The sequence below is a fragment of the Melospiza georgiana genome, chromosome 1, assembly GCF_028018845.1.
Source record: "Melospiza georgiana isolate bMelGeo1 chromosome 1, bMelGeo1.pri, whole genome shotgun sequence".
NCBI classification, from domain to species: Eukaryota; Metazoa; Chordata; class Aves; order Passeriformes; family Passerellidae; genus Melospiza; species Melospiza georgiana.
In genome coordinates this window covers 97,659,148-97,679,342 of record NC_080430.1, presented here as the reverse complement: position 1 = coordinate 97,679,342, position 20,195 = coordinate 97,659,148, and the positions used below count along the sequence as shown (strand labels likewise).

The 20,195-nt window shown below is 33.9% G+C and overlaps 1 protein-coding gene across 6 annotated transcripts in view; it reads right to left on the bottom strand.

Annotated features, from left to right (window-relative positions):
• Nucleotides 1–1,671: 1,671 nt before the first annotated feature.
• The window catches only part of NETO1 (neuropilin and tolloid like 1), a 79,031-nt gene continuing 60,507 nt past the window's right edge, over nucleotides 1,672–20,195 (bottom strand). Inside the window, exons 11-12 of one of the 6 annotated variants that reach the window (XR_009116024.1) lie at nucleotides 8,218–19,058; nucleotides 1,672–5,723 (exon numbers count right to left, since the gene is read on the bottom strand). The gene's annotated coding sequence lies outside the window, so the exon portion shown is untranslated. Of the gene's footprint in view, nucleotides 19,059–20,195 lie in introns of all 6 variants that reach the window. The other 5 variants (XR_009116023.1, XR_009116021.1, XR_009116037.1 and 2 more) reach the window with 5 other exon arrangements.

Here is a 20,195-nt window from a genome sequence, read left to right as displayed (position 1 = left end):
TGTTCTTATAATTAATGGAATATTTTGTCTCAAAAACTTCTCTCAGAAATAAGCTATGCCCGAAGAACTGAAACTGAGCCATCAAAATAGTGAATAGCAAATGTATTGACTGTGTGTGAAGAGGGTGTTTAGGTGTCTGTATGTCTGTGTGTGTGTGTGGCAGATTTTCACATCTCAGTTCAGGAACAGTGTTTTTCCCTTGTGTAGATAAGTATGGCAATTGAGACTTTCTTTCAAGTTCTTAGGACACAGGATTTCCTATGTACTACCCGTACTTTCAAATATATAAGCTCTGAGCAATGAAACTGATTTCCTAGGACAAATCAATTTGAGAATCTCAGCTATGAATCAAAATAATTTTTCAGTTTCTGGGTATAAATGCTCAGATTAAGAGGTCTTGATAGATGCACTGCTCCTATACAAAATCAAAATTCTCTCTCTCTGGCATTTATAAAAAATGCCAAAACACATTAATAGATTGTTTTATACCCTTACTTCAACCATTACATGATGTACAAAAAAATCAAAACCACTTTTCAACAACAATGCTTCATTCAATATCCCTGTATGTAATAGCTGCTTAAGTAACTAATTTTCATATCAGAATCCATTTGCTCTCTTTTTGTACATGAGGAGAATTATTTTCCTGCGTGCTTGTGACTTTCAGTAGCAAATAAACCTTAACCAATGAGACAAACCTACATAAATATTCACTTCCCTATAATTTTCAGTTCATTTTCTATGCCATCTTGTCCATCAGCATGGTTTTCTGATGTTCAGCCGTTTCACCTCTCTTCTGAGCTAATGCATACACATTATTTTGAAAAGAGAAACTAGCAATAAGGGATTCCAGATATATTTGAAACAGTGATAATTTCATAGATAAATTCAGAGCTAACATCACTTCAAAGATTCTTAAGAGTGCAAGTCTTAGGTGGTGTGTAGATAATACAAATTTCTAGATATAACACATAAATTTTCTGCAGAGCACTGTCTGAACCAAGATAATGTGCAATTTGCCCCACCACAGTGACATGCTTGAATGAATTCTTACATTTCATGTTTCTGTAGGCTTAAAAAAACCTCAAAACCAAAGCAGATGTAAAGGAAAAAAGGGGATTTGTCTTAGGTAGACAACTGAAAAGGAAGTTTAGTGACAGCCCTGTAATTTGGTCTCTTTGAATTTATGTGCTGTAAAACACATGCAGATTCTTTTTCAAGCTGTAGATGCAACTCATCATCCACAAAGTCCTTATTTTATAACATCACTCACTCAGAGAACAGATCCTCCAAATCCCCATTCATATTTTCTCATGCCTTTTCTTGCTTGCCAAAGTTGTTGAGAGGTTTATAGTTTGTGCCCTTCACAGTTTGTTAGCTTTTTTTACTGAATTAAAATATATTAACATAAATGACAGAAATAATTTACAGAGCTTAAAGGAAAACAATTCCAAAATATTTTGGCAGTATTATCATAGAATTTTTTCAAGAATATAAAGATGCATATTATAAACATTATTGTGCAAGTTAGGAAAACAGATTAATTAGAGAGGGAAATATATAAATAGTTTTAATCTGTGTCATTTAAGTGTTATTACTGAAATCTAAGAACTAGCAATAAGAAAATAATACAATGAAAGGAAGAGTTTATATAAAAGAAGAATCTTAACATTTATTTAAAAATTAGCCAATATAATAGCAAGTTTCAAAAACCAGTGGCCCAAAGTCAACCTCAAAACTGTATCTATAATTCAGATAAAGAGATTTACAGTATAATTGCATTATCATCTCCAGTCATATCAATCAGACTTATAGAATATAAGTGGAAAATGGAAAACATAATGGTGAATCTTTCCAGTATTCAAATAGAATTTTTGTCCTATACAGCATTTTAAGCTGCAAAAATGGGGTCAAATACGATCACATCAATCAAGGGAGATACAAACCATGACAAGAGTCACCTAGCAAGGCATTGAATTTCTTATAAGAAAACAAATTATAGGCTGAAATAATGATCCCAATTACAATACATGCTTTGATTATAATGTTTTCCCAAAATGTGAGTAAACCAGCAAGATCAATGCGTTTAACTTCTAATGGGAAAAGAAATTTAGATTAAATATAAAAGCAAGAGTTCTTGAGGAGTTTCACTGTATCATTATATCTCCCAAAGAGATTTTTCAAGCAGGTCCATTTCCACTTAAGTTCTCTTTTAGTCAACCAAGAAACTCAGTCCTTATGGAATTACTGTAAAAGATTTAATTACCTCAGAAGCACCAACAATCTGCCCCATATTATTTATTTATTAGTTTTGATTAAAAAAAAAAAGAAAAAAGAAAAAATAAAGCATTACAAATAACTCTTTCAAAGGTGCCATATAAAAAAATTTTCTTCCTCTCTATGCATGTCATTATGCCATGGAAATGAGGAACAAAGTGGTCTGTTAAAAAATGTCACATTTTGACAGAACTTTCTACAAGTACAAGGCAGCAATTACTTCAGAGTGTTGGCAAGAAATGGAAAATGTGAGTACCTTCACATAGGAGGAAAAGGAGAAGAATGTAACAAGGGTGTCTGGATTTAAGAACATCTTTCAAAAATCTTTCAAGCTCTTTCTTCTTCCCTTTGTAAATCACTTGCTTCGAAATTGTGAAAAATTACAATTGGCAGTGTCTAACTTCTCTCTACTGCTACAAGAAGGATTTCTGGAAGTCCAAAGGCTGTATCAATCACTTCACTGTTCAACCTCTGGATTTTGGTTGGTGCTGATTGAAGTGTTTTAAGGTTCTCAGTTTGTGTCATGAGGATGGAGTAGAAAGCAAATTATGTGCTCAAATATATAAAGTATTTTTTAGTTGCCATATTTGTTTCTTTCATAATCAGATATAGAGATAGAGGTAATTTTGAGACACAATTAATCAGATCAATATTAAACAACTGCAGTAGCATGACAAGTTTTCTGCTACAAAAGTGTTATCTTTAGAGGCATCTCAGACAGAGACAGCCCTGCAGATACCCAAGTCAGATATCATGTAACTAATCAAGACTATGAAGCCAAAAGCCCTGAAGCCATTGCTTTGCCTGTATTATCAGGAATTCAGAATTTCAGACATTTACGTGACTTAATTATCACTTTTTATTTGGAAAGTACACAGGTTCAAGAGTTAGGGGAGGTTTTTTTTCCTATGAAACCCACAACCAGTACTAAACAAGAACTTTGCAAATCCCATCTATTTTTTAGTTTTAAACAAATCCTTTATTTGCCTTCAATTTTGTACCATATTGACATTCTTTAGAGAGACTTGAAAATCATCACTCTTCATAGACTAATTGATGAATTTGTGTTAGTACTATCATTACAGGTTGGTGACAGAAATTAAAGTCTCTGTTGACATTAATGTTTTTACTTCTGAACATCAAGAATTCACATACTAAAGTTCCGAGAGTTTTAAACTTAAATAATCCCCTTTCCCTTGGAAACTAAGAAATATTCAGAAATGTATCAGCTTTGTTTCTCGTAATTTAACAATTTATTTTAGGAACATAAATCCCTACTTCCTAGACCAAATATTCTGAATGTGACCAGCAATGCTTTGACTTTTAAGGGTTTTCTGTGCTTTTAAACTACACCGGGTGCTCCCCATGAGCAGTGAGCCACACACAGAGCCATAGTCATGGGGGAGGCATGGCTATTATTGTCTTCAATATCTTCTAAGATCTCAGGAAAGGATGCCACTTGCTTATAGCAGATTTTGCTGGGAGTTTATTCATTTTAGGTAGTAAAGGCCTGATCCAAACCCCGATGAAGTCAATGGAAAAAGTCTCCCATTGACTACAATGGGCTCTGGATCATGCCCTAAGTCCATTCTCTTCATTAATCCAGGATTAATAACAGGATGTTTTTCCAGTAGCTTGGAGTGCCTAAGATCCCGGAAATTTCAGCTGAACAAGTTCACTGTAGATTGTCATTCCATTTGGAATTTGAAATATGAAGTCTTGATCTTTTTCAGTGAGAAGAAAGCTTTAAATTTTCAGTTCCTGGTTATAGTCAATCCACCCGGTTCAGTGAAAATCCTTGGGCATCCTAATGAGAAAACAGGAAGAGCAAATAGAGCCAAAGAAATTTATGTTTTTCAGGGCACACTTTAGAAATACTGTGTAGACTCTGGTTTGACCAATGAATGTTGATGCTTTTAGAGAGATCAGCAAGAGGCCTGATTACAAAGAGCAAATTAAAAAATTATAACATACTTAAATATATAATGTTTTTGCTCTACTTTTTAAAATTAACAGATAAGGAGAAACATGACATTTTTCAAAGTGTTTTCTCAGTTTGCACAACAAAGCACCATCAGTTCATAAATAACGAAAGTGATAAAAAGACATTACAAATAGCAATAGTACCACTAAGTTTTTTGAACTTGCAGATGTGAATTGTGAATGTAATACTAGTACAAACTTTGACAGACAGACAGTAACTGGGTAGAATAAGAATAGTGTTATTAAATCAGATATAAAATATATCTGTAATAGGATTCATTTTTTTCAAAAATAAAAATCTGAAGCACAGTTTATTATATTACTATTTAAAATTGCATTTCTGATAAAGTGATGGATAGATCAGCCATTTCCAAAGATCTCTAGTGCTATTCACTATTCACATTTCATTAAATTGCCATTAGCATTATTTATTATTTTACATTGATTATTCATACTGACAAAAATGGATCAAAAGTTGAAGCATGTTTTTTTAATCCAATTACTAAATGTTCTGCTAAACAGTAGCAGAGTTGCCATGTACCTTATAAGGATATTTTTAAAGTTTTATTCTAGGACTTAAGAAATCAATGGAAATTTGCCATAATTTCAGTAGTATTTGCTATTAAAATATATTTATTGACCTATAAATTCTTGCAAACCTGTCATCATCCTCCCAATAAGCCAGTGAAATGTTAAGGTTTTGTGCTTCTAGTTTTACTTCGTTTTTTAGTGACATTTTTTCAATACTCTTTGACCACTCACATTTAGTTTTAAGCAATTTAAAAGCCTGCTGGCAACTCTTATACTTAATAATTTTAGAGATAAAGGAAGGAAATCTTAAATCTTCACATCAAAATGCATCAGTTTTCCAGAGGAATAAGTTTATTTTCCATATATATAAATAAAAACTTGCTCAGCCAAGGACTCTCCCAAAAACTCATGTTTGGATCCATGGTATGAATCATCATGGACTCGTATATTTCTCTCCAAAATATCTGAATAATAAAATGATATCATTTTTACCTCTTTCTTTGCCTAGATGAATTGAAAATAAAAGTAATCTTATTCCTTTGCTGTAAAATAAACATGCAATTTTTCAAATCTTGCTAGTTTTTGCCAAAGGAAAATTTGCTTGTAATACAAGGTAAATTTAATGACATCTGAAACTCACATAGTCATTGACCAATGTCAAGGAACACCTGAGTTGAGTCTAACATGTCCTTCTAAGTCCTTTTTCTCCTCCACCTAAAAATTTTGGCCAGATACACTACTTTAGCTTAGAATATAGTATTTAGTAGCACAGAAACTACCCCAATTGCAACTCTGTTGAACAAATCCAAGCTCTCTTTTCAGTTTAACTCAGTGTCTTTTTTCCATCCCTTCATTCTTGTTGAAATTAATTTTATTCAACATTGCTTCATCCAAGCCATAGTCTGAAAAAGAAAATGAAAGGATCCCACCACCTGGATCAGGTGAAAAAAAAAGAGAAAATTAGCACAGCTTAAATGCTGTTTTCTGGAGCTAATATAGACAAAATAATTTCCCTTCTACTTGTTTAAATAAAAGTCATTAATTTGTTTTCATGTGGTTTTCAATTTATCCATTTATCACTTTCAGATGAAAGGTGTGGCTACAATCAGCAAGATCAATAGACACCAAAGCTCTCTAAGTAAGGTTTAGCAACTGCTTCCTTAACACATATATAGCTCAGCTACTAAAATTAGCCCGTGCCATTGGGTTATAAATAATATCTTGATCTGTGGTTCTCATTTGATTTAACTAAATAAATATTACATTCCTGTCTTACAGTGACATTGGCAAGATTTCAAAACCCGGAAGCTATCCAGGATGTACAATGCGTAGAAAAGACTGTACATTGATTTTCAGACAAAAGAAAAAATATCAGTCAAGAGGAAATGCTTTACTGTAGAGATCTTCACAGCAAAAGGCTGAATTGAAAAAAATTCTTTCTTACCCTTACTACATTTAGAGCAAGGAACTTAGAGTGTGCAGGAAAACACTCAAGAACCCTCATCAGAGGGAAAAGTTAATGACATGGTAGCATCCAATATATTCTTTAAGCTAGTGTTAAAGTCAACAATTAGACAAAGTTATGCAGACATCAAATAGGTTGTTTTTCAGCAGTTTTAAGTCTTTTCAATATATATGAGACAGGTACTTCAGATCAGTCTGTAATATTCCTTAGAGACCTAGATAAATCAATAAACAAGGCTATAATGAATTTACAAGACAGTTTTGTCATTAGAAAACCTTGTAAGTAGCCAATAGTTTAATTCTTACAAGGAATGGGAATTGCCCTCATGCATCTATCACCCTAGACTCTTTAATTTAGGTTTTAAAATAAAACATAGACTTAATCACCCAATTAAAAATTATGTTTTACTGACTTGGCACATCAATAGTTTGGGTGGAATTTTACTTTCTCCCCTTCTATTCCCCTGCTATATTATTAAACCCAAGTAAAAATTTAAATTTTCCTTAATTTCAAATGCTCTAGGAAGGCCTTCAGTTACCATCTCACATATACCAATATGCTATGTGAATGTGCGCAGAAAAGTGATAACTAGCATTTTTTTGGCCTTGCACCTAAGCCCAAACCAATAACTGTAGTGCAAAACTTTTGCTTTGAGCAAAGTTAGGATTTTCAAATATTTGCCTGAATGGAGGGTATCTTTGTTCTAGTATTAGCCAGGCAGTGCTACTGGTACATGCTCTGCCATCCTACAAGTACATGGTCACCAGAACAAATCTGAAGGAAAATCAAGCCAGAGTGGTACAGAATCGTAAATATTGTCAGAGACTTCCAAGATCATCTAGTCCAGCCATCAGCCTCACACCACCATAATCACTCCTAAACCATATCCCCAAGTGAGAAACCTGGACTGCTCTTGAACACTTCCAGAGAGGGTGACTCCACAACCTCCCTGGGCAACTTATTTCAATGATTAACCATCATTCCCAGTGATAAACGTTTTTATAATATCTAATTGGAACTTTCTCTTGCACAACATAAGGCCGTTTCTTCACATTCTTTTAACTAAAAAATGACAGAAGTGACTGACTACCACATTACCACAACCTCCTTTCAGGTAGTTTTAGAGAGCAGTGGGGTCCCCCCTCAGCCTCCACATTCCCTTTCCCTTCTTCTCTCCACCACTGAAATAGCTTCCTTCTTTGTGTAAAAATAGACCAAACTTCAGGAAGGTTTTAGAGGTGTTGACTTGCCCACATGTCCTCCGTCAAGCTCTTATCTGAATCTTCAGCCCCTGATATCACATTCCGTTTACCTGTATTGTCAGGGATAGCAACTAATGACAAAAAATTGGATCAAAAGGCCTTATTTTCAGTTATCCCTAGTGTAAGCACCGATCTGATAGATTTAAAAAGAATGAATGGATAAATGTAATAAGGCTTCAGAAATTAATCCAACTATCAGTAATAATAATCTAGCTTTCACAATGAACATTTTGTTAAATATAATGGAGGTTTATTTTTTCTGGAGAGTCTGATGGACAAGGATTCTTAATAATCAAATACATTTTTCCCTTTTTTTCTTTTTTAAATTAAAATAGGAGAGAAAGTGTATGTTTGCTCTCATACCCTTTATTCATCATCTCATTTCCCAATTCATCCTCAAGCAAGCACATCTGGTAGATTAAACCTCCACTAGGAAAAAAAAATTGTTTCTGCTTTTTCTCTCTTTAGAAACCATCAAAACTAAAGCATATCCTGAAAAGTTTTGAAATAAAGCAGCCTCCCTTTACGTACACACAAAGGAACTCTTAATTAAAAGTTACAGAAGGACAGACGAAAAAGCAATAACACAATATCAAAGAACATGTGGACGAGAAGGAAATGTTCACCCTGAGATATTTAATATTTTAATTTGTTATCTGGAAGAAATAAGAAACTGCATGTTTTGAGTCTGATTCTAACCTTATTAAATTCAGTGGCAAAAAGCCCAGCGAGTTCAATGGGGCCAAGATGAAGCTCTAATTGAATTAGAAACTGACTTCAGATAAAATATGTTACCTTCTTTCCTTCATCTTCCCATTTTAGCAAAAAGAAATAAGAAAGATTTATTGAAATTCGTCACAGAGGCAGTCACTTGAGTTTGTTTTGACCTGGATCAAAAGAAATAAGTATTCATGAGGAGAGTAGTTTTGACTATAAATTCATTTAAATAACAATACTGGACACTGAGCTTTTCAGTAGAAACTGACTACTCGACTGAAGTGTTTAAAACCTGTCCTGCACTAAAACCTAAGTTGTCTGAAAACCTTGGAGACAGGGTAGGTCTATTTAAACACAAAAAATACAGAACTGTCCTCTAAAAAATAAGTGAAAATACAAGATTAGTTGATAGGAAAAGATCACTACTGTGTTTATAATCCCCTCTGCCAGTCAGCATTTGCTGTAAGCTCAGATAAGGTGTACGTTCACAGAAGGAGGGGCTGACAAAGGAAAACTTCTCTCCCTTTTACTGTTTGCAAGATGACCTATCAGTCGTTACTGGTAAAGCAGCAGCAATAGTACAGTAGGAGAAGACCTCAGTTTCCCTTTTTCAACGCCCCCTCACGGTCTTTTCCTCCAACAGCTGCTGGTTACTACTACCCTGTGACCTTGGTCATCTGTGAGAGGGACTGCATGGAGCGGGGGGTGGCTGCTGTGTAAGGCATGTGTTGTGAAGCATCTCTTCTTCTCTTGGGATTTTCTTACAGCCCTCAGAAGTAGGAGCTCCCAAATTCTATTGAAATAGCAGAATTTAAACATGGAAAGACAAAAGCAATATCAGAGACTGCCTTCAACTGTGAGGTTTCAGATACTGTTACCTGAAGTTGTGAATTCAGCTTAATGGAAAAAAATTATAAAACTAATTGCCTGAAGCACAACACTGTAGTTCTTCTTGTATAATTCTCTGTTAAATAACTCATGTGAGAATTATTCCTTTTCTTTTTAAAGACAAACATTCATTACATTAATAGGGAAAATTAAAGGAGCAAAGAGGCGTCCCATTCCTTGGCACACTGCTTAGAGACCATTTTCTTTCATGTGGCAGGCTAAGCTTGAAACTTCCCACAGCAGTTTCAGAGTTTCATGAAAATGAATGCAGATGATCAATCACCTACTAATAAATTAGAAGAATGTCACCTCCAATACATTAGAAGAATGTCAGGCAGCCTTAACGTTCCTCTCATGTTTTTTGGTTTTTTTTTTGATGACAGTAAAAAAAGCATTTTACAGATGCAGGACTTTATTTACAGTACTTTGGTTTCTGATAGGCTGAAGAGTCTAAAAATCTCCTGAAGTTTTTCAGATGAGGCTGTTTCCTTCCTGAGTCTCCCTGCAGTGGCACAGACTTGGGGAAATGACAAGGACCCGTCTTTCCTTTGGCTTCTGTTGTGCTTAAGCCTGAAAAGGTTCAACTCTCCAAGATTTCAACCAAGATTCAGCTTTGAGATATTAAATACTTGTAACTAGCATTCATGAAGAGGCATTCAAGACACAGAAATCAATAACAAAATACAAATAAAGCTAGGGTGGAGATTCCTTAATCATGAGCTGGTTGAACAGATATTTCCTAAACATCATGATATTTTAGCCCCAGAATAAAACACTACCAGCACCTTCAGAAAGTGAACACATAAGTCTTTTTAATGTATGTTCATCATCATATAAACTGAAATACATTTTGTAATGCCAAGGATAAAATATTCCAGAAACAGATGAAAGACTTCCTTTGTATTTCTCTGTGCAACTTCTTTGTGTAATATCAGTCCAAATACTTGCAGCAGCATTAGCTTGGGCACATTTGCAGTTTTCAGCAAGCTGATGACTGCTTATTGCTGTCTGGGGACATACAAACTCCTGTGCTCGTAATGGAATACCCATGTATCTGGGAGATGTGCATAATAAGTAATGGAAAGCGTGCCACAATAGAAAATTGATTGCATATGTCAGCATAAGCACCACATTTTAAAAAATTAGGCAGTATTAAACTCCACAATATGCATGACTTGGAGAGGGGAGAGATTCATGACTTTTGTTCAAACTTGAGCTTTCTGCAGATTTTTTAATCTAGAATGAATTTCCTGCTGAAATCAACAAAGTCAAAATGCTGCAATATTGTCAGTTCATGTTTATTGCATTTATGAATTTTATGAAACTTCAATAATGATCTTGGGGAAGGCTTGCATAAGTATCATCCTTGTATGTTATGATTGAAAGTCTCTATCAGCAGAGAATTCTCCCCAAACAATACATTACCCAAGCAGTAGATGCAGAGATAAGCATTACTGTTATCATAAAAGAAAAAACCTCTTTTATGCTTTTGTTCTTGCTTCACATTTGCTATTACTGTAGAAATCAGCATATGAAAAAGGACAAAGAAAAGCTCCTTCTAGGTGACTCTGTAATGCCTTTTCTCTAAAAGGTCCTTTTCTAGCGTTTTTTTGTGGATTGCATCCTTGAATGCGACATTGTAAAACAGCATTGTATTTTGCCCCATTGTTGAAACAATGCTCTATGATTACAATACTGACTAGATGCCATAGCTATGTAATGTTTGACTAGGCTCAACAGGAGTTCCATATTGTAGTTCCTGTGATCTATATATGATCTAGATATGATTTATAAAATTAGTGAAGTAGTGGAAATTGTCAGAACTATCCTTCTAACACCTTTAAACAGCATTTAGGAATGTAGAGAGTCCATAAGTCTTAGAAGTAGATGAAGACAACTTAACTAAAGTGTTAGCAGACAATGCCCAATCCAGGTCTAAAAACACTCTCCAAAAACTCATTAGAAGATTTGCAAATTATCCAAAAGGAACAGAAGTGGTTCCACCCCATATTATGCTGTACATTAATTTTAAGCACAAGTGTACAATTATTTATTTACTTACCACTGCTGGGGTTTTGCTTTTTTTTTTGCCCTTATCATCCTCTTTGACTTCCACTCTCTCCTCAATAAGCTTTGAAATTGAAGACAAGGACTGTTTTCACATAGCAAAAATACAACCTGGTGAATTGAAATGTTAGCGGTTTTTCCACCTAGCAGTAGAAGGCCCCACATGACTCTAGTACTTGGATTGTTCTTCTCATTGAGAAAATGGATTGGTAATCTTCTGATGAAAAGTTTTTCTCCTTTCTTCTGGCATGGCTGGTATTCAGCGCTGACAAAAATCAGCTTCAAACTGGATAGCAGATCCTGAGAGGCTGGAGAGCTTTGAAATGTTAATTAATGTCAAGTGGTGAGGTAAAACAACAAAATTTAAATCTTCAGAACTTCATTCTCAAGCTAAATGTCATTTGAGCCGTGGCATAAAATAAGAAACATTTGATATATGTTTATCAGTGAACAGGTTTCAAGAACACTAAAAGAAAATCCAGAGAGAGTGACAGAATGTATTTCAAATTAAATTAGCTACCCTCTAATTTCTACTTTAATTTGGTAAAATGTAAAGACAAATAAAATGCAATACAGCTATGTTAAAGGTTAACTGAACTAGTTTTCATCACGCACTAACTTCTCTTATTACCATCATAGCTGGAGGTGGGTTGTGTAGTGCTAACAAAAATGACAAGAGTCCATCAGAAGGAGCCTTCTCAATTATCATCAGCTCATTTAGTGCCACCAGCAGCAGAGGGTGCTGAGCTCAGAGCCTGAATGACAAGATTCTGATCCAGGAACTCTAAGAGAGAACCTTCCCATTTAATTAATTGGCTATTATGCCCTTGGTATGTCGCAGCTTTAAATCATATGCCTTATAGTAAGGAAATCAAAGGCACTAAAATTTTGCAGTATTTCAAGGTGTATTTACTAAGTTCAGAATCACACACCATACTTCCAAACATTTTCACTACCATGATCTATTTCTGTTCCTTCTAAAATATTGCATTTTATACCTCCCATTTAAATGAATTGTTCACCACCATGCAAAGATTGTATAGAAAGGAGCTTGTGGAAAATCTGTTTGATTAATTCTGAGACAGAAGAAGCACTCATTTTCTCAAAGCATTAAAAAAGTTTCTAAATGTTCCCTTACTTTTTACTCCATATACTCCAAACAGATGTGTGTTTAAAATTTCATGCTATATAAAGTTTATGTCCCTGTTGAGATTTCCATAAAAGTTTATGCCTGTTGAGATTTCTCTTTTGACCAAATCCAGTTGAATAATAAAATCTTACAAAACTAAAACATGCAGAACTTCTAGAGTAATTTCCTATTTTTATTTTTATGCATCTCTAATCTGATAATTTTCTAGCAGCACATTGTGATCCAGATAAACTCTAATGACATTTGATAGACATTTTATAAATCTGTATACTATATGCCAGCACAGGAATTTTTTTCTTTTTGAGTCCCTGTAAGCTACTGAATTGCAAAAGAGATGCTAATCTGATAGACACATAAAGACTACGAAGTTTGCATCACAAAAGGGAGGAGTAAAACTAAGAATCCTAGCTGAATTATAGGAAAAAAATCCCAGATCTGAAAACTGTTGCATATTTAATAAAAATGTCACAAAATCCTTTCTGCCTTCTGCTATGAACTAAAAGTTTTCCATGCTAACATCACTCTCTTTTTCAATCATCAAAGAGCTGGTGATATGAACAAATGGAGATTTCTTGTTGACATTTTAAAAATGTAAGATTTAAATTATTTCCAGTGAAATAATATTTGCCAAGATTAGTGTAGACCTTCTACCAAGATACTAAAAGCTAACAAGATACTTTATGTCACTGAAGTTATTCTCAAATGACGGCACAAGTCTCTGGGCCTGGATCTTGGCCATGCAACTTAGATAAGAGTTGAAGAAATTCTTCCTGCAGGCAGAGATGTAATGTACTGTTTCATTACTAAAGTGGTGCCAGATATGCTCAGAATATCAAACAAAATCACCCCATGGGTGTTTTCTGCACCAAAACTAGTCAGTAGAATGTGGGAGTGAAGATGTTGGAAAGAAATTAAAAATGTCTTCCATTTGGCAAGGAAAACTCAAAATGCAGAGACTTGACTCTGAAAAAAAAGAAAGACAGTAATTCTTTCTGACCAGCAAAATAAGTTGTGCTTAAACTAAAGGATATCAGCACTTTACATATTTTTAAAGGTAAATTTTTAATTTTAAATTGATATAAAAATAAAAATCACTCATATTACTGAGCTGAATTTTATCTTATGATAATATGAAATTAATTTTAAAAATGAAGGCTAGGATTGGGCTTGTGTAGTAACCAAGGGTTCAACTGTAACTTCTGAAAATATTATTTTTGCTTTGATCATTGGGAAAATAGGCTTACTTTAGATTTCTAATCTTCTCTTCCATTGTTTACTTCTCTTTTCAAACTTATATGGGTAGCCTAAGTATGGAACATTAAATTTTCTTTAAATTACTGATTTTTAAAACAAAGAGAAAGAGTATATGACTTGTGTTAAAAGCTCCTCTAGCACAGAGAAATGAGAATGAAGCTCTCCTTACCCAGTATAAATCAAATTTTTGGCTTCACTAAAGATAGTGGAAATCATTCATTTTCAATAAACTGATTTTTCCTAACTGAAACTTTCACTGAACTCAGAAAAAAAACAGGATCTAGAAGAAGGATATGACTAAAGTATGAATCAGACACTGCAGTTTCACAAGTAAAATCTCAGATGAAAAGTGTTTTCATTTAGTGATGCAGTTGATCCAACTGAATGGTTCATTTAACGAGATAAATTAATCTAGCATCTTAGCTAGATGAAAAGCACCTATTTTTTTCGCAATAGCTGTTGATGTTTTCCACACAAGTATTTTTACATCCAACTAAACTAAATACCAAGTAATTGCTTTCCTGTAAAGCCACCATTTTTTAAGTAGCTTAGTCTGTTTATTATGTACCTTCCTGGAGGACTGACTCAAGAATGGAAAACTTAAAAGATCTAAATAACTCGATGTTGCAGATGCTGCATGTAGCAGCACAAGACTACCCTGATAGGCCCAGTCCTTGTCTGCCCACATTTATGCAAGAAGCTTTTAAGTCCTTCCAGAGGTCTGAATAGGATTGGTACTCACAGTTGTAGCATCCTTCTCCTTGGGATACAGAAGACTTGAACCACAGTTTTCCTTTATCTGAGAATGAAGGGATGAAATGATGCTGCACAGAGTTGATCAGGCCTTTTACTTTGGTAAAGAAATCTAAGCAGTCTCATTCTTTCAATTTTTTTCATCATGGGCTTCTTAATTTATCTCTGTTCTCCCAGCTAAGATTCATTGCTTGAAGGGGATAGCAATTTTCCTTTTTTTCCCCCATAGTGATCTTGTTTGGAGATTGTAGATCAGCACAATTCCTTTTCCTGGGAAAGAAAATGGATGGAAGCAGCAACTACTGCTTTTTCTGGTAGCTGATGTTCTTACCTTGCTGCTCTTACCTTACCTCTTCCGCACCATTGGCAGGTGTTTGCCAGGCTGTGCACTGTTTTAATAGGTATGTGAAGGAGGCAACGACATGGATTTATGTTGTGTGGAGATACATACTAATATAAATACAGCACAGAAAAAAATTTAGAAGTGTTGGACATGGTCTGACAATGGTGTTAACTGGGAGAAGAAAAATGGTGGGTGAACACTGAGGTATGGCTATCACAGGAGCAGTCACGCCAACACATGGGGGTAGACAGCCCAGACAACACTGATGCACAGTCATTAAAATACAGACCCAGTACACCCCAATGAGCCCACCCTCCTGTCCATTCCAGTGCACCTTCATGGCTTTTGTTTTACATAAATTGAGGGTGATTAGGATATGCTGAGATCTCATGTTTTTGTTTTGCTGTTTATAGGCAAGGTGTGATTAAGATGGCTCTGAAGTGACAGATGGGAAAAGAAGCGATGGATTCAAGGGTAACACAAAGGCAGGGAGCTGGTAGGACTCCAGCATTTTCAGTGAATTTTGAGGTGAGATGGGAACAGAACTAAACTGGAACTAAACTCACTGTGGACAGAAATGAAAGGCAGCAAGTGATAAAGATGTAAAGTGATCATCAAAGAGTAAAGAGAGATGATCCTAAGGTAATGATGAAGGGCAGTGGAGTTGTGAATGTAAGACTTCACATCAAGTGCTGAGCTACAAATGAGGAGATATTTTCAGATCAGATATAGACTTCTATGTTCAAAAGAGTTTTGAATGGTGCAGCTTTTATCCTTTGTATAGGCCTGTATACTTCAGCTGTGCTCTCTCAGCTGAAATGTCTTTGTGGTATCAGGGAGATTAACACATAAAGTAAAAGACACACCAAAAACCCCAAATTATGTCTGTAGGACAGTGTTCTGTGAAGTATTAATTATGTCCTTTGGAGCTGGACATAAACAGAATGCTTTTATTTGGTGGTTAAAGAATTTATCTGTCCTAAAAATGTTTGCAAATTTGGGAATAGGTATGAGCAAAAGTCCTTTATATTCTTTTTCTAATTATACTACCTTTCTGTGTTTCTTTTCTTTGTCTGATTTTTTGAGGGGTGTGGGAGGGGTGTGGGGGCTAACAATTTCTCTTTAACAAGAAATCTTCCTACTTTCTCTTATTCCCTTTTACTGGCTACATTGTTGATAGGTTCAAGAGAATATCTGCAGCATAAAAATTGAGAAAAATTGAAGGACGAGGTGCAAACATTTATCAGAGTCTTTTTTTTTCCAAGCTGTTTTTAGAATTGTGAAGATAGAAAAAGTTTAAATGAGGATGATTTACAGTATGAACTTCCTGAGTTTTTTAAGTGATGCTGCAGAGAGCTCTTGACAAATTACAAAGACCATATTTCCTGGAGCAGAGAAAAAAGGTTTGGTGTGGCTGTTCAACTATCATGCAAAAAGAAAAGTATATCCATAATACTGTATCCATGGAGAGGAAAAAAAAAAAACAGACCACAAATCTGTAAATAATATTTCAATGCACTATGATAAGAAAACCTCATTTTAAAAAAGTATGTAAGAAATAACCATACTGTAAACATAGCTGTAGATCACACTCATTGCACCAGTCAAAGCAAAATTATCGAGAAAATATAATTCTTAGTTTTAGTTTAAGGCAAACATGAGGTAAATTGCATGAAGCTAGGATTGGTAGCTCAGATAATCCTCAGTAATTTACTGTGTTATACAACATTAACACATACAACTACAAATTTAACCCAAACGTCCTTTGCATAAAATTTAAAGCTTGTTTGAACTTCCTTCTGGTTTTAAACAAGTGGATTTCTAATAATGAAAAATACTGATAAGAAAGGAAAACTATTTACTCCCAGCAGCAACCCCTTTTTTAAAATATTTTGACTTTCATAGATCACATTAAAATATTCTACTATTTTGTGATAAGAAGCAAATATTATCTTTACTGTTTGCAGTATAGTGGACTAGGCTATTTTTCACACTGACTACAGAAAGAATTTAATTACTGGAAATTAAATATTTTAATTATAGTATTTTATCTGTGTTTGAATTCATTTTTGTTTATATTTGAATAGATATAATTTGACCCTGTTACTCCAGTATACATGTATTTTTTACTTACAGTAGTTTTTTTGGTTTAGGGTATATGTAGCTATTAGGCACTATGTTTCTAAAGGACTTTCCAGGATCAAGCATTAACATTCTCACTTTGCTTGACTTGTTCCGTTTACACAGCATTTTATGTTTCTCCCTCCTTTTTCTGTGGTAGAATTGGATATTTTTAAAAGAAAAGAAGGATGCCCATGCAATACAATTATTAATATCCATGTCTTCTCCAGTTCCGTTCTTTCAGTTAACACTTCACTGGAAAAATCTTAATTTTATTGTGTACTTGTCTAGGAGGGACTAGACAAACACCATGTAACAGTGGGATTGAGGCACTTAGATATAATTATATAGCAACTTTAAAAAACAAGTTCAGCATTTTAATGTGTGAACAATGTAATTCATTCAAAACTAAACTCATATTTAGATTTTTCCTTATTTTATATACTATCTCCAATATTAAATATCTATAAATATACACACAAGTGTCTGCATGTATATGCATTTCTATTAGCAAGCCTTTAATTCTACTTTTATTTTATAAAGGACGCATGGGTGCATCCATTTTAAGCATGGACGTGGCAAATATTTTAACATATACTTAAAAAAGGGATGATGAACTAGGACTTGGAAAGGTTAAGGAAAAAAAACAGGGATAAATCATATGAACTTGTGAAGAGATACTGATCTGGAAATGAACTATTAGTGCATGCTGCAAACCCATGTAACTGAGGGATGACTCAATGACTCTCAATGACTGCAGAAGAGAGAGGATTGTTTTTCAGCTAATATGTGAAAACAAATTATTCAAGGTAAAAAATAAAGTTTAAAATACCTTGTAAATAGAAAAGTAGTCAAATACCTGAAACCCTTCTTCTCATGTCACTATTATGTCACAGTTTTAGAAATCAGTTTTTCTGTATTTTAATTATGCAAATATATATTTAAATAGCTCATATAGATCACCTTATTTTTTTACATCAGTCTTTTAGGTTTTCTTTTTTCCCTATGTACTTATAGTTTAGGAACATATTTGGAATTCTTTACAATTTTTCTAGTAAATCTAGCAACATTTTTAAGCAGAAAAACCTAAGAACCATGAGTGACGCAAGATAATTCAGAAGGAGCTGAGCTTTGTTTTGGAAGGGAACGTGAAAGATAGACTTTAAATTGATAATGATGCTATGATTTTATGCATGGCTATTGAGTTCTTAGCTGAGGAGGCTTTCAACTTTACATACTAGTGGCTCTTCAAACTATAGTAATTCTATAAAAATGTAACCTCTCAATTTTGATTTTGGTGTTGGTTACTAATACTTACAGCTGGAATTACAGACATAATTTCATCTTGCATAAGGAAATGGTTTGTGTCTGTATTTCTAAAGTTGGAACCCAACCATAAGATTTGTGTAACTGACAAAAATCTGCTACTCTACTGTACTGAAGCAAACTTCCTAATAAATGCCGTGGAAATAAATTAGTTAAGAGTACAGAATGGAATACATAGATTATCACACACCTTTTAACTGAAATTAGGTGATCAACCTATTATGAATTCATTCAAATCTCTAAAAATTAATGTATTCTGTTCAGTAATTGAGGGATGAGAGACAGTTGTTTCTCTGCTCTATCTGTGTTTCAACTTCCTAGAAACTACATTTTGAGCTTAATCTCCTGAGGATTGGTAAATTAGGTAAAAGAAAACATTGCATTAAACTCAAGGTACGAAATTATTATACATTATTTTATGTATTTTTATATAAAAAGTTACAAGTAGCAAGCATATGACACAGAAATGGAACAGTAACAGCAATAACTGTGAATGCATGCTTTTTACAATGTATCTAATAAAGGGATTTTTGCCAACTCAAATATTCAGTAACATACATGCAGATTAATTTCTCAATGTCAAATTCAGTCATATTGCTAGATGCTTATCCAACAAACGTTTCTATTGAAGTGATTATGAATGGCTAAATACCTGATTTCAATAAATTGTTCCTGAAATTGGGAATTTTACTTGCAACAAAAAGAAGAGAGAAAAACAAAAAGATAAATGACTGATAAGCATAATAACCAAAGTCTTATTGCCTTCTAGTAATTTTACTCAACACTGCTGAATTTTTTCATGATAAGAGAATAGCTGGTCAGAGTCCATAAAACCTCTAGCTGGTGTTTCCAAGGACGATAGTTTCACATTTCACTGTAGCATGTTCAAAATCACCCAGGAGCGCACTATTCTCAAGCAGTCTATATAATGAAAACAACGTACATACAACAAAAGTTCAATGTAAATCTTCTTCCACATATCACACAACACAGAAGTAAATAACAGACATAGATTAACTTAAAGAAAACTATGACTTAAAATAAATAAATAAATAAATAAATAAATAAATGGACAATCTCAGGAACTAATTTCTTCCTAAAGTTTCCAGCGAATCTGCATATGTATTTAATAACTAAGGAGCACTTTGTGGCCAGAAACCAGATTAAAAAAGAAATGTATTTTTGTGCAATGGGAATATCTTGCTAAGGAGGTATATATATGTCTATACCTCTTAGGTTTGCATAAAGGCAATTAAATTAAATTGGAAGATTGTCCACTCTCTCTTTCAGAGAGCTGAGATAGTTCATTATAGATTTCTCCATTCAGAGTTTGCATTACTGCATGAATAGTTTTCTGAAATCAAAACTAAGTTAAAATATGCTGTCTCTGAGGAAAAAAATGCAGAAAAATATTTACTTAAACCATCTACAGGCAATAAAACCATTAACGGATTATTTCACTATAAAATTGCTTTATACATATATACACATAAAAATGTATATACACATATCTATGTTTATATATACACATATATAAACTGACAGACTAGCAGTTATCCATAGCTCCATTATAAACATCTGAAATTATGTTTATTAAGTGCTGATGAAAATTATGCAAAATGCAAAGTCTAAGAAAATACTCGAGAAAGTAAGTTTAATTTGAAACATTAACCTTAGTGCTACAGAACCTCTAAATTTATCAGTACTAGCACACACTCTTCCCCCAACACTTCACAAGATTGGATGAGAAAAAAATTAACTTAAAACAAATAGTTCCACATCTTACTGACTTGAATTAAATGGCCAAGTTTTACATTCTATTTCACATGCTGAGGCTCTAACAATTATTTCCATAAATATTAATTAAGAAAGAAATAAATGAAATGCAAAAGCCATGCAAAGCACATGACTATTATGCAGCTGGAATTAAGATAGTTCTTACTAAGGGCTGATTGCAATTCTGTCAAGAACAAGGAACTAACAGATTTTGTTTAGTTTGCAATGCTGAAGTGGTCATCTGGCTTTCAGTTTTTTTAAGATTCAAACCTGTTTCCATAT